We start from the raw sequence: 16,839 nt of genomic DNA, 5'->3' as shown, positions 1-16,839 counted from the left end.
TATGTGTCGTTCCTCATAATAGTCTTTAAAGATGTTGATAGGTAGGTTACGCTCGATCCAAGGTTCACGCTTCTTTATTCTCTATGTGTTTTTCCTGGGTCGCGTTAGGCCTCCTTTATTTAGTTTATCTGATTATGCTTTATTGAAAGATCCAAACGTATTTATGAGACCACATTATTCTATAGTGGTCAACCATGCAGTGCGGGAGAAGTTAGTAGGGTTTTAAACTAAGTGTTATACAGTATGTATTTGTGTCTTTATTTTGTCTGTTTATGTTCTACATTGGGTGTTTTCAAAGACTCATGATGGGCCTATGCACTTCACTGAGCCCTGTGACTTAGCCCCATGATGTCATCGCCATTTACTTCCCCCTTATATTTTCCCTGTATCCCTTCCTATATATGTCTTTAGAATTTTCTTTCAGAGAAAGAAGAAAAAAAATTAAATTACAAAATTCTTTTATTTTTTTCTTTCTTCCTTTCTTCCCTTTTCTCTTTTAAAAAAAAAAGTTATATGGGTTTCTTTGAAATATTTGAAATAGAATTTGAAATTTTCTTTGAAATATGGCTGTTGTGGGGTGCGAGGAGGGGGTATGGGTATGGCATCAGCTCGCAATTGCGCTACGCGACCCTTCGGTCTATAATACCTATTCCTCCCTCCCCCTCTCTCCCCCAATTCCAACATCAATTGCGTTATATCAACCTGACGGTAAGTATCTATTCGTCGTAAGACGTACTGAGTTCTTGTTGTGGTTAATATTCTTATTTTTACCACGTATCTTATTTAAAAATCTTTATCACCTGTCCACAGGATATCATCGTAGTTACTATATAGTCTATACATTTTAAAACGATTTTGTTTTCGTAGTCTAAATCTATGAATAAAATGTTATTTTTGTTATACTTATATTTTTTGCAAATTTTCATTATTAACTTTATCCTATTATGTTTAGATTTATCACATTGGACAATCGTATGTAGTTTGGTGAAGTTCGCTGTTTTACATAAAGGGCATTTCGGCATTATCCTCAGCATACGATGTTTGATTGTTTCTTCGCCTGTTAGCCAGGTGTTGTGCAGGTATTTAAAAATTATACTTTGTGTTTTGACAGATCTTATTTTCCCCAATTTTTCCAATTTTTTGTCCAATTTACCCCCTCAGTTGTCCTGCTCTACTCTACATTTTATATTTTTGGTTACCTCCTCCCTAATCCAAGCGTGACTTTTACTTATTAAATTTTGCATAAATCTGTTTTGTCTCTATATTTTAAAATTAGTTCTCATATGTTTGCGTGGCACTTCGATTTTTTTATATTAATTTGTTATTTTTGTATATCTCTGGTCGGTTTCTCAAGGTGAAGCCGAACCAGTAGATGTACGGTGCTTCTCACGCTGTAGCCGGGTCTGAGTGCATTTTTTTTTTAATCTATTGATTATGTTAGTTAATTATAGTAGTAGAGGGCTCGGCAACCCCAAGCCCCCTCTACTTTTGGCCCTATATAATGTCTCTTTTTTTACATGATGCATTTTATGATTCCATATATAATCTATTATTTCGTTGTCTGTTTTGTTTAAAATTGTATTATCCATATCTATGGATTTAATTATGTAGTTAATATTTGAGTATAAATAAGTCTTGGCCACTTGGGCCCGCTCCATGATAGGTAATGGCGCCATGGCCAGATTTTCACATTTTCTCTTATTTTATTGATAATATGTTCATAATTTTCTACAGCTTCTCTTTTTTATTACCAAAGTAAACCCCTAGAGCCTTTACAGTGTCTCTCAGTAAGTGTGTGTGTGTGTGTGGGGGGGCGATAATCCAGGGTGGTTGCCCCTCCAGTTAACTATTTTTAAGATTTCGTGCTTGTTGTGGTTTATTTTGGAACCCGACGCTTATAGCATTTCCCCTCTCTTATAAAGATGTTGCAATCATATGCATGTTAGAGCATTTTTTAATTCTGTTTTAGGTTTGGTATTTGTATGCCTTGTATAATCAGGGGCGGATTAAGGCTCACTGGTGCCCTAAGCACTGACAAATCTTGGCGCGCCCCTCTTTTCCACGTACACCTGAGAAGATAACCCTAGGGTGTACCATGATCAAGAAACAGAACATCATGATCAATTTGCACTAGTTGTATCAGTTTTTTTTACAAATCTTCATTCTTTTTTCTTTCTTTCTTTTCACCCTTTTCTCAACTTTGTGGTGCCCTCTTTGGCCCTGGTGTCCTATGCACGTGCTTAGTCTGCTTAATGGTTAATACGCCCCTGCTTGCACATCTGGGTTGTTTCTTATCGTGTGACGTAGGATTTATATTGCCATTACGTATTCTAGCATTGATAGTGGACATCCTTGTATCACTGATCGTTGTATTTCAAATTCTTTCGTGCATTTCCCGTTTAATTATCCCAGTGTGTAGGATTTTGGTCCATTTTGGAAATTGGGTCCGAAACCAAATTTTTTAAAAACATTCTTTATACAGTTTTGTTCAAATCAGTCGAAAGCTTTCTCCTGGTCGAAGAGTACCATAGCACTCATCATACCAGTTTCATTTATGTAGTTAATTATAGTTTTAATGTTTAAAATATTGTTTTGTATATCCCTCCCCCACAAGTTTGATTTACATTAATTATCTTGTTTATCCTACCCTTTACTGTATTTGTTAAAATCCTACTTAAAATCTTATAGTCCGTGTTTAAAAGTGATATAGGCCTCCAGTTTTTAATCTCGTCTCTATTCCCTTTCCCTTTGTATATAATTGTGATAACTCCCTCCCTCATAGATTTAGTCATTTTATTTTTACTTAAAACTATATTATTATACAAAGCGTTTAAGATCGGCGTCAGTTCACCGTGGAACTTTTGGTAGAATTCCACGATGAGTCCATCTTTCCCTGGTGACTTTTGTGAGTGTTGATATACTTTTTGTGATTTCTTCATCTGAGATGACATCATCACATTGGTCTCTATGTACTGCTGATGTCATCTCACAGTCGACATTTTTTAAGTAGCTGTCGATTGTGCTGAAGTATATGTTCTGTGTGGTGTGTGGTGTATAGTTCTTTATAATATTTGGAAATATTATTTAGGATATCTTCTTTTACAGTATGGGTTACATTGTTTATTTTGATATTGTTTAAAATTGTATCACCCCCTTTTCTAAATTCTTCTCGCTTATATACGTTTTTTGCCTCGTTGTAGATCTCTGTAAATTTTCCCGCCCTTATTATTCTCCCCTGATTTTCGTCTTCTTCAACGATTTTAATTTTGTCTGTCAATCGTTTTTTTTTTTTCTTTCTCCATCGTCGTTTGTTGTTTTGCTTAGTTCTAATTTGAGTTCGTGTTTGTCTTTTTTTTCTGGGGTTTTTCCGCCCTCTATTTGAGTACTGAATATTTATTCCTTTTATTTTGTTTTTTAAAACATCCCAATCAATTATTATATTAATATTTTCTTCATTTTTGACGGTTTCAATTTCTTTTTTTAATTATTATTTCGACATATTCTTTGTCATTTAAAATCTTATTATTTAGTTTCCATAGTCCTGACCCACATTTTTCTATTTTTTTCATTTTTAGGTCAATAGTGAGCATGAAATGGTCTGATAGCTTTTGGTTGGTTATTGCAGCATTAATATATATTAATGGATCATAAAAATTTCCGTAAAATTTATCAATCCTGCTAGACTGGTTTAATTTATAGTTACCCAGTTGAAATCTCCCCCTATGATTAGATTTTCCATCGAATATTGTTGTAGGTAGGTGTATAAGTTTTCTTTAAAATTAGTTTCTTATTTCTATTAGCTGGCATGTACACATTTATAATATGCCAATTAAACATTTTAACACGTAGCAACCGTCCCTTAAAAAATTCCCCCCTCCTCAAACCTTTCCCAGCTTTTTAAAAATATTATTGTTGCAACCAACTCTAATATCATTATTTGCAAAATTGTTGCATATCTTTATTGCGTTAAGTTTGTCTTCTACTAAAATTTCGAACTCTGGCTTAATTCTATAGTGTGTTTCTTGTATCATTATTACACCAAAGTTTGTTTCTTTGGCTACTTTGTCTGCTTTCGCTTTGTCTATCCCATTGCTGTTGATAGTAGCGATCCGGAAATTTGTTTCTTCCATTTTTGCTTTACTCCCAGGTGCCGCATCACTTTTATATAGAATTTAATTGTATATATTTCAGTTAAAGTTATTATATTCCATTTGTTTTTGTACACACACACCAGCACGCTCGACAAAGAGCGCTTGAGTAATATACAGTTTGATACATCCTACATGGTAGTGGGCAGGAATACATATATAGGTGGTTATCCTTCTCGACCGAAGTAGTAACATTGTTCCAATGCTAACACTCGACGTCCTCGATTTGTGCTTCATCGTATTTGCAGTCTATACACTTAAAGTTACAATGGAAAAGTGTACATGAACATATTTATACCATAGACAGAGCCTTGAAGTACTACTTTTTTCGGTCTAAAACTGTCCCAAAAAAAAAAGAAAAAAAACCCAGCATGTAATAGTTCATTTCGATACAGTTGCACAGAGCATTTGACGTTCATTTTGATGTCAATATATATTGATATCGATTAAGTGCGATTTGTTTTCAAAGCTGCTTTATTGCTGGTAGTGCTTCTGTTTTCAAGTTCGATATATAATATACCCATGGAGCAGTAGTAATACAGAAATCAGAACAACAACCATCATCATCATCATCGGGAGTATTATTATCGTATATGTTGGTCACATCGATGATCATTAATAAAAAGCGGTTGAAATATGAACAATATTCCATCTCTTCAAATAGCAAATAACTAAGCAAAGTGTATGTGTGTGTGTGTGTGTGTGTGTAATTTTTAACGTAGCTTTAAAAAAAAATGCAATCATATCGCTACCATGTCTGCATTGTGACAGTTTATAATGATGTCTAGCAATGTGGCATCATGCCACAAACATACAGCATTTTGTCCCACCCAGTCACATTATCCTCACACCAATATCTTAATGATGGGCGCCAAAAGAGGCAGCTGCTAGTACCATTTTTATGTCTTTAGTGTGATTCGGCAGGGGTTTGAATCCGCGACCTCTCGCATCCAAGGCGGACGCTCTGTACAGACACTGCACCACCTGAGCGATCGCTTAGCAAAGAATGTACGATACTGTTTCCTGTTGTTCATAACAACTCGACCTGGAGACCCACCTGACGGAAAATGAAAGCGCATTATAACGTTATAATATACGAATCCGGAATTTTTTTTGATTATTATAATTTTCAAGAAAGTTAGTGCCTTTTAGCATTTGACAAAGTGTGCTTGCAGTTGCATATTAAGGGGAGGGGGAGTTTACAACATACTTCGATGCTGACTACTGATTTGAAGCATAAAATTAAAACTAAACAACAGCATAACATGTTTATATATCTTATTAAATACGTCTTCATTTGTCTTTCCGTGCGCCAAAATGCCTTCCTACACGAACATGTTCCATATAGGTAAATAAGTTGTACCAATCGTAAACAACCACCGATTTCGACATATATGATATCAATTTATAGGTTTCTCATCAGTTTAAATCGATCTGTGCAAAAAAAAAAAAAAAAAAAAAAAAAAATTAAAAAAAATGTGTGAAAATGAATAATAAAAAAGTTGCTATTTGCGACTCATTGTCGCTTGCGACTTTACCGATCTTCGTATCCTTGATGCTTCCATCCTTCCCGTTTAGGGATGGTAGCACCTACTTGGATGCTAATACTATAGATTTGAAGCATATAATTAAAGCTGTACAACAGTAAATAATATGTTTATGTATCTTCTTATTAAGTACGTCTTCATAATGTATGTTCGTGCGCCCAATGCCTTCCTCTACGAACGGTTTCGATATACACGAATAAGTCATACCAATAGTAAATAAACACCGATTTTGACAAATTTCATATTAATATATAGGTTTCTCATCTGTCTAACTCGATCTGTGCCAACAGACATGTGTGAACATGCAGAATACAAAAAAGTGTACTTTTTACTGAATATTGGGTTCGACTTTACTGATCTTCATATCCTTGCTACGTTCATATACCGTTCCCGTTCTGCGATGGTAGCACATACGTCCATGCTAATACTATAGATCTGAAGCATAGAATTAAAGCTGTACATAATTATAAAATATGTGTATGTATCTTATTAAGCACGTCTTTATCTGTCTTTCCGTGTGCCTACATCTGACCTATACGAAAGTTTTCCATATGGGCGAATAAGTCATACCAATCGCAAAGAACGATTTTGACACGTTTGATATCAGTTGATAAATTTTTATCAGTCTAAATAGATCTGTGCCAATATAAATGGGTGAAAATGCAAAATAGAAAAGTTGGTATTTTTCACTCAGTATCGCTTGCAACGTTACCGATCATCGTATCCTTGCTACGTCCATCTGCCATTCCCGTTTTGCGATCGTATCACATTTTTTCGATGCTAATTCTATAAACCTGACACATATAATAAAAGCTGTTCAACGGTAAATAATGTGTATGCGTCTTATGAAGTACGTCTTCATTTGTACGTCCTTGCGTTTAGTGCCTTCCTAACCGAATATTTTCCATATAGGCGAATAAGTCATACCAATCGCAAACAACCAACGATGTTGACAAGTTTGATATCAATTGATACGTTTCTCATGATTCTAAGTCGATCTCTGCCAATAGACATGTGTGAAAATGCAAAATAAAAAAGATTGTTCTTTTTACTGAATATCGGGTGCGACATTACCGATCTTCATATCCTTGGTACGTGAAACTACCATTGCCGTTTTGCGATTGTACCACATATTTCGATGCTAATACTATAAATTTGAAAAATATAATTAAAGCTGTACAACAGTAAATAATACGTGTGTGTATCTTATTAAGTACGTCTTCATTTGTCTGTCTTTTCTCCTAATGTCTTCTATACGATCGTTTAACAAACAGGTGAATAAGTCATTACAATAGTAATAAACACCGATTTAGCAAAATTTGATATCAATTGTTAGGTTTCTCGTCAGTCTAAATCGATCTGTGCCAACAGAAATGTGTGAAAATGAAAATAAAATAGTTTGTATTTTTGACTCGATATCGGTTGCGACTTTAACGATCTTCATATCCTTGATACGTGCCTCTACCATTGCAGTTTGCCACGGTACCACATATTTCAATTTTAATATTATAGATCTCAAACATATAAGGAAAGCTATACAACAATATATAATATGTGTGTGCATCTTATAAAGGACATCTTTGTGTGTCTGTATGTCCGCTCAATGTCTTCCTCAATGAACGTTTTCCATATAGGCAAATAAGTTATAACATTAGTAATTTTTTAAAAACGCGATTTAGACGAATTTGATATCAATTGATAGGTTTCTCATCAGTCTAAATTGATCTGTGAAATATATAAATGTGTGAAAATGCAAGTAAAAAAGTTGATATTTTTTACTTGGTGTCGCTTGCGATATTACGGATCATCAACGGATCATCATATTCTATATTCTACCTACGTGCCTCTACCCTTGCCGCTTTGAGATGGTACCATATAATTCGATGATAATCATTTGAATGTTAGTGCTCCTAGATCTTTACAACACGAACGTTTATCTTAGAGTCGAATAAGTCATACCAATCGTAAGCACACACAGATTTTGACAAATCTGGTATTATTTGGTAGGTTTCTCATCAGTCTAAATTGATCTATGCCTACAGAAATGTGTGAAAATGCAACCTAGAAAAGTTTATATATTTTACCCAGTATCCTTTGCGACTTTACCATTACCAATCTTCATATCCTTGTTACGTGCCTCTAGTATTGCTGTTTTGCGATGGTAGCACATACCTCGATGCTGATACTAGTGATATGAAGCATATACTTAAGCAATAAAACAGTAAAAATTATGTGTATGTATCTTATTAAGTACATCTTCATTTCTCTGTCCGTGCGCCTATATCCTTGCAACATGATCGTTTTCTATAAGGCTAAATATGTCATGTTAATCGTAAAAAAAAGCTACAAAGATTTGGACCTATTTGATATCCAGTCATTGGTTTCTCATTAGTCTAAAACGACCCGTGTCAATATAAATGTGTGAAAATGCTACCTTGAAAGTTGCCTTTTTTGTCTCGGTATTGCTTGCGACTTACCGATCTTCATATCTTTGCTACCCGCTTCTACCCTTGCCGTTTTTTGATGGTTTGTATATAACCAAATAAGTCATGCCAATTGTAAAGAACCACCGATGTTAACACATTTGATATTAGTTTATAGGTTTCTCATCCTCCAAATCTTTCTGTTTTTAAGAAACGTTTTTCTAATTCAACTAACGGGTCATCACGCTAAAATTACGCTACTGACAAATGTCACCTTAATATCCTACATACTAAACTTAGACAAGCAGGTAGTCTCCTGAAATCCGACCTTTACATGGTGAATTTAGTTAACTCTTTCACGTGTGCATGTGCTTATGATAATGAAGAAGTTGAACACTTTGTCTATTGCCCCTTACCTAATGCCAAAGATCCCAGCTCTTTCGCTCTACCTTTCAATACACTTCTTGGTTAAGTCTAGATTTATCATTGAAAAGTGACGTGAATACTCACCTACAATAAGATGTCTTTCTGCTTGTGTGATGACCCGTTAGTTAAATTAGAGAAACGTTTCTTAAAAATAGAAAGATTTGGAGGATTTCGGATATCATCAGGCAGAGAGTTCTAAAGACGAATCGTATATGGTAAAAGGTCGTGTGAAAATATAAAGTTTGGTTGAGATTGGTGTGATACTTTGAGAGTAACGTAGACGATAATTAGATGCCTCATATCTCCTTTGTGGAAGAAGTTCGTTTAAATAGTTAGGTACTTGAGTATTTATAATCGAATACATAATGCATAATCTCTTCCTTTTCCTTCGTTGTGCAAACCAAGCAGTTTCCGCATAAAGAGACTATCTAGAAGAATTAATTGGTATAGATCTGGAACGATCCGTGCATCTTCCATCTGATTTTCCCCCCTTTATTCTGATCTTTCCGAATCTTCAATAGAACAATTATCCCAGACTCCAGAAGTATATTCTAAGGTTGGACTTATGAATAGTGTATATAATTTAGCTGAACTCAACAATTAGTCTGCATTTAGACGGTAGTGTTTTATCTCCTTTCTTATACATCGGTATGTCATACGCTAGCTTGCACTGTGTTAGGAACACGCTGGCTGGGAGTGATTTATTTAAATGTATTTGCAATGGAACATACATTTCTTCAACTATACTTGTACAAGTTTATTACTTATTGGATTGGTTCCAGCGGTTTTGTTTAGGTCAAGACTAGTTACTACATCTATAATTTCTTGTTTATATATAATGATGGCAGAAATAAAAGTTTCATTTCTAACTTCAAAATGCGGTAACTGTTTATCATAATTTTTTAAACGTGTAACATATCAAACTTCCGAGTTCAACAGGTCGCACTTCTCCTGATCACTTGTTGCAAATTTAGATGATCATTTCGTACGTTTCAGTGGAGGTAATAGGTTCCATGTCTTTGTAGAATGTACTTGTTATCTCATTATTTTCCAATAAGGTCGAGGATTTGATCCGATGGCAGGGGTTGAACCTGCATCCTTTCGGTCGCAGGTCTGAGACGCTAACCACTGAGCCAATGTTGCTCCTCTTAAGATTAATATACCCATATGATATTTTCCAGTATCATACGTAACTATATGATACGTTTAATAACACCCAGTAACTCAGCAAATGCCGGCATGACGACATATGAATTGAAGGTGTAATGACGAATGCAATTTAAAGTCAATTATGTAACCTATTTTTATGCTTTTTATTGAATATCATTTCTGTCATGTGATACACATAACATAATCTTACATTTAAGTTTATTTAAAATGAAATTTATGAAATTCGTTAAATAGTTTCAATCTTTTGCGACTCTCGTGAAAAGATCCTTCATTGCTGTTCATGTAATTTTACATGTCATTATATTTCTTTATTGATTTGCACTTTGGTTACAAAAGAGACAACTTTTGCAATTTAAAACTTATTTCATCTATACTACACTAGTATAGCTCATGAAATGAAGGCAGTTTACTTGGCCTCTAATTCATCTATAGGGAATGATACCTGCGGGAGACTGCTCTATCTGACCAGTGTGTAACTATGGAAACGGTAATTTAGTGACCTCTTCTCCAGCCTCGAGCTTTAGGTTAAGACTGAAATTCGCTGTCTTATGTAATGTTCTGTATCTGTAGTTTAAAGCTGGGAGAATTATACAAAGAGAATAGCAAGTAAACCCTTCTGTAAATGGAGCAAACTCGCACTTTTACACTGTAAAACTAATTTATCTTACAATCATTTATGAATAATTAAAAATTACTGAGTAGTAACTAAGAATATATAAATTCTTTAGATGGAGACCCAAATTTCATTTTTTAAATTATCGTATTTTTTATGTTTACTTTCCAGATACATTTTTAAAAAAATTCTCAAGAAAATATGAAATCTGACAAAAGATAACGAAAGTCTTATTATTTTGATTTTTTGTAAAGAGCAAAGAAAGAAAACTATTAATGACATAAGCTTTCATCATGACATATACACACTAGCCTCCACAGAAGTACCTTTATGACAGTACGGTTAAAATAGAAATAAATATGCATATACAGTTGTAAACTTTCCCGATTTATGACTAAACATTTATACTGTGATAGGGTATTCTTAGTAAGTAAAATGTGTATTATACAATGAATGAATAGGAGGTATTCGATGAATGGACTGCACGCATTTCAGGTGCAGTGGCTACTCAAGATTATTTACTGATGCACAAACTAGTTATAGTTGTCATACTGGTTGTCATTCCAGGGATACTGACAGTCAGTGATTTCCACCTTGTAAAATCTTTCCTCTAGGGCGGACAATAATAATAGTTTCTGAAGCTGATTTTATTAGCAATGGTTTGCAAAATAACAACAAATATCCTTGTGTTTTATCAACTCATTATGGTTCCGCTGCTTTGGTAGAACAAAAAGGAATGTTCTTTATTGTTTTATGAATTTTATGCCCTGTGACAATGGCCAACATTTTGTAGGTCACGATCACTTTGGCATAAACTTATTTTATGCATGGCAGTTGGAAACTACGAAAATCTTCTTAGAGGCGAGCTGTATAATCGGCAGTTACATTGTTATTCTGAAAGAGTTCTGATAACTAAATAAATAAGTAAATAAATAAAAACACCATCTTTTATCATTAAAAGTTGCCAAGTGTTGTTTATACATTGTACGTGGCGTAATTCGTAAGTTTACTCGGCATATTTTCAACTCGGTAACGCCTGGTAACGGTCATACTTTTACCTAAATATGTGGGTCCTTTGAGAGCATCGTAAATGTATGGAGGAAAAGAAATAATTGTATTTTATGCTCATCTCAAAAGATTTGTTTGTATTTCTGCGAAATAGTCATGCCTAACCAGATAATAGCACAGACCCCCCCCCCCATTGTAACTACAAAGCCTTGAGCAAGTGCGAAGTTACCAGTTAATTTTATTGTTTGTTTCTATTTTTCAAGTTGTCTTCGTGTGTGCGCGCGTAAATTGAAAGCTTGTTATTACCAGTCAATATCGTCAATCATATTTGCTCCGTTATTCCATGCAGATAAGAAAGGAACTAATTTTGTGTTGAATTTGTGCCCCCCCCCCCCCCCCCCCCCATCCCACCCCGCCCCGGCACGGTACAATAAACAAACACTTGATTGAAAATAAAATAAAAGAAACTAACCTTGCATTGTTATAATGTATTCCTTCTTTTTTCATCATGCGAAATTTACAGAACAAAATATATCAACGAACTCCGTAAATGTAGCGGATGCCGGCATGCGTATGCATCCTTACTGTGTGTGTATCGCTAATGTCAGATAAAAAAAATATCGCAAAAGAGACGAAAATATCACCAGATTGCTTGAAGGCGCCTGCCATTCACGCATGATAAGTTTCAAGGTGCAAACGGACCAAGATTATATTGTATCCAGGTTAACTATACGACGATATCTCGCAAATAAAAAAAAAAATCATTATTTTAAAGAACATACAATGTGAGTGCAAATGATAATCTTTCGCAGGTATGAGTTACGAAAGTATCATGGGGGGGGGGGGGGGGCACCAGACAGATGACCCCCACCACATAAAAAATAAAGTGTTTTCATGTACTCTTGTATACCCCAAGATGTGTGTGCTTGTTTAAAGTTTAAAAAAGGAATTTTGATCAAACTTTTAGTTTATAATTAGTCCTAGTGTTTTCTAAAGGGTAGTAGTCTGAAACATGGGTCTTATTCCCATTTTCAGATTTCATATCCTTGATTTTTAGTGATCTTTGTCAAGAATTTTCTATGTTCCGTGTATGCTATGTGTATCAATGCTATGGTGTGTGTATGCTATATAGTCTGTGTGTAGGGACAGCAATACTATGTCAAATTTGTCTCTGTTGTCTTAATATATATTTTTCTATGGACTTTTCAAATTTATTTGTTTGTCCTGGTATAAATTTAGTTGCTTTTGAATTAATTTGCAATTTAGAATTCCGGCGAGATGAACGGTATACTACCATTTGAAATTAAAATAAAACCTTTTGTTTTATGTGATTGACTATGGTGTGGTGTTTCTCACATTAAAGTCTATTTTCAAAATGAGGTAGGCTGTATTCGAGTCAGGGTCCGCACTTTCTTTCTTTATTTATTTGTGTTTCTCCCGATTCGAGTTAGGCCTCCTCTCTAGTATTTAATTTATAATGTAAAAGAAGTAAATATCTAACCCAAAACCCCTTAGGAAGCTTTATACATTTACTGGTTTGGTTTTAGCATGAAAAACATAAGTGACATCTACAAAAATAATAAACTGGTAAAAAGACTAGAAACAACAAGGACCTTTAGAAGTATAAAGGAACTTTTATGTAAATATAGGGAAAATGAGGAACTTTGGGGAATTGAAACTAAGGAAACATATAATTGGATAAGGGAAAATTTAACCTCTAAAATTAGAAATAAAGTAGAGGAGGAAATATCTCGGTTAATTGGGACAGACCTTAGAGGTACTGGACCAACATCGGCTCTCCAAAAATACAAAGCTTGATATTCAAATATCTACACGACATATGCATACATGTAAATTATCTCATGTGCAAATGTGCGAACTTCACAAAATATCATGCGATGGCACAGTGCGAGTTTAGGAAACAAGACAGGATACAATTAATTATGGAGATATCCAAGAAATAAAAATACAGAAGAAACCAAGTTTTATATCAAGACGGCAACTTTAACAAAACTTTAATAGGAAAAATAACAGATAACATAACTAAAACCATGATGGCGTGTGACCAAGTCATAAACATAAAAAAAAATGAATAGGCAAATTTTTTTGTAATCCTTTCAAATTAATTAGAAAAAAGAACTTCTAGGAAGATTTGTGAATGGGAGGGACGGGGCTGCAAAGGGTGAAAAGAAGGGGAGGGAGATGGGGCAATGGATAATCTCCCCTTAAAGGGGACCATCACAAAGTGAACCCTTGCCCTCATACCCCTACCCCGGATTGGAATCTGCTGTAGCCGCCACCCTTTTAGATTCTTATAAATTTTCCTAAACAGCTTCAGTTTCTTTTTATTATCCATTACAATTAAAATTAAATAATTAAATAGACTTTAATTATATTACGTAAACTATCACAAATCCTAATTATCGGGACAGAGAAACTATATGGGAAAAGAACGAGATAATGACGTCATGGGGCTATGAAAGAGTCGGGAAAAACACCTCATACAGGAAACTTTACATACATACACGAAAACAAAGGATCTAATAAGTCTCTCTTCTAATTCTATTTGCTCAAAATGTGCAGCTGTCGCACTGCACGGTAAATCCCCACTGTGTGTGTGTATGTGTGTGTGTGTGTGTGTGTGTGTGTGTGGGAAGAACAACCATTTTTAGAGATTTTGGCAGAAATCCAATAAATAATTTGAGACGGCCTAACTCTAGGTGGGAGAAATACAAGCAAATAAAAAAGTGTATGGACTCCAACTCGAGTACAGCGGATTTCAATTTACAAATCCAATATGTGAATAATGACACAATATATTTGCACACAGAACACATTAAGTTTTTTTTTTCTTAATTAAATTATAATACACCGTTACTTAGCCAAAATTCAAAAATATATTAAATAAATAAAAATAAACCTTTTCTTGATCCGATTATAAGGTCCTAAGATTACTGGGGAGATTTGGGAAAAAATAAAGGCTATCCCAACATGGAAGCAAAATATAGCATACACAAACTATAGCATATATATATATAGCACACACGGGATATAGGCGACCTCTAGCCAAGGTCAACCAAGAGTATAGGGAAGGGATTTCAAGTCAGGTGATGGAAAGATGGAAACCTATTCGGAAAAACAACCCTATAGATAAAACTAGGTTTTAAAAGAAATACCCCGTTAAAAAGGAGAATTAAATTTTTTTGACCTAAATTCTTTTGCATAATATAAAACATACAACACATGGGGGGGGGGGGATAAATACACATAAAACACTATAATTTTTTGGAAAAGTGGGGTGGGGGGTCTGTCTGGTGCCGGCCCCCCCCCCCCAGTACTTCGTCTTGTGGGGATAAATGTACGTCATTTCCTGCTGGCGTCCTCTATAGGTGGAAAGTCGTATCTAAGTAACAGTGATGTATACTTTTATTTCGAGAAATTAAATTATTTTTTCTGTACACTTTATAGGTTTTTTTTGGTTCTTTTTGTTCAAGTATAACTACTTTTAATCATGTTATGCAAATCTGATGTATAAAGAAAAATGTTGGTGCATGGCCGGTAACTTTTATACGTCATGGCAACGGAAAATAAATTCCGCGCATGCGCATTTTGTGTGGGAGCACCAAAAAAAACCCCACACAAAAACAAGCAATTTACTAAAACAAGCCATTACGTGAGAACTTGGCCTGAAAAGAGCAAATATAGGTACTATAAAATATTGCTAGTCTCGGATTTGACAAGCCTTAGTTTTTTATGCTGATGAAACATTTTTCAGTAGAATTTTTTTTCCTACAGTTTAAATGCCTAATTTTACTGTTTATAATCATACATGTTCAAATGTACTGGTCACATATAACAATATCGTCGAAATATTAACTGATACCATGCTGGATTTATATAGAATGTCTAAATAATCATAAAACTAAAGGTGTAATTGATTATAACCAATATATATTTTTTGCAATAACAAGATAATGAGATCCGAACATTGACCAAACAGTACTTAGAGAAATTCAATATCGATTAGTTCATCCTCAACCTCCAACTGATATACTTTATTGCAAGGGGTAAATGGTACCGTATTGAAAGACGTGTTAGGATAAAAGATACCGTTGTTAAAGAATATCCTGACCGACTGAGATCTTAACATCGTACATCATAGCTGCAAACAGTGCAAGCCAATATACACATTTGCATTATGCTCACGCAAGAAATATTGTATCAACCAAATGGGTTTCTTGACCGAGCGATGTCAAGCCCTTGCGCGAATCCCGCTACGAGTCATAGGTTTCCCCGATTCAAAGGAATCCTGTACAACTACTTCTGCAAACTGGAAAGTCCAACGCGTCCAATCTATCAGTAATGTTACTCTAATTAATACATGACCACAAATCCCAACTTCCCAATTGTATGTCAATGTCACAACTGCAAAGCTTCTCTTCGTTAACTTTCCGTAACTTACCGCCAGTATTTCACGCCGTGAAACTATACAACTCAACAACCTAATACAGGGAACCGTTTTTACTACGCCACCTTAGGCCTTTTAAATCATGATTTTTAGCTTCATTTCGCCTGTAACTTTGTAACATATTTACCACCACAGCAACAATAAATGGCGCCCGCCGACGGCGGAACAGTCCTTTTCTGTTGATTCCATTGTATAATTTACCAATCTCCAGTCATAAATACTGCACCTGGAGTCACACGATCAATTCACGCAATTAGATTTGAATAGGGACTACTGAGTGACAGGGATACTCATGCGGCTCTTACCTGAATTCACCAAAAGTAAACCATGTCATCTTGAAACTCACTTACACTTCACTCCGTAACGTTTGCCCCTAGTAATTGGCTAATTATTTTGGTCTAAAGACTATAATCCCAGCACCGACTTCCCATATTCAAGCAAGTATATAAGGAATCCTTAAAATGGAGAGCGGTAAACAAATGCGCATACTCCAAAATATATTACAATATTATACATACCTTGGAATTTTATTAACTATTTTTGTTTACATATTTTCATTGTACTCGTGGATGGGTAATGTGATTTTGCGTTCTGCCTTGCTTATAAAATGTATTGTCTTTGGTCAACAAAAGTTGATTTAGAGAGGATAAGAAAAGAAGTTTTGTTAAACGATGATGGAATTAAATAAACACTGGGGACAATATCGTACGTTGCACATAAATCGCAGAGATTAATTGAGATTTTGCTTAACGGTCAATCAGTCCGCACTCGAAGTAGGGAAATAAGCGAATAGTGCAAAAGCCGACCATTGTCTGATAATCGACGTACATCTGCCACAGCCATATATTGTAAAAATCCCATTACTACAGGTAAAAAAGAATTAACTACAACTGCTTCTTTGGGGCGTCATGTGTGACCAGTGTATATTAGTACTGTGTTAGAAAAATATTGCGACAAACCAAAGTAAAGAAAACAGTCACTTTTATCAATCAGTCCATATCGTTTTACAAATTATACTGAATAACTGACTTCAGTA

This window comes from Sinohyriopsis cumingii, chromosome 1 (assembly GCF_028554795.1).
Source record: "Sinohyriopsis cumingii isolate HCF-2022 chromosome 1, ASM2855479v2, whole genome shotgun sequence".
Taxonomy (NCBI): Eukaryota; Metazoa; Mollusca; class Bivalvia; order Unionida; family Unionidae; genus Sinohyriopsis; species Sinohyriopsis cumingii.
The sequence above is the reverse complement of the archived record's forward strand: the minus strand, read 5'-3'. Positions refer to the sequence as shown.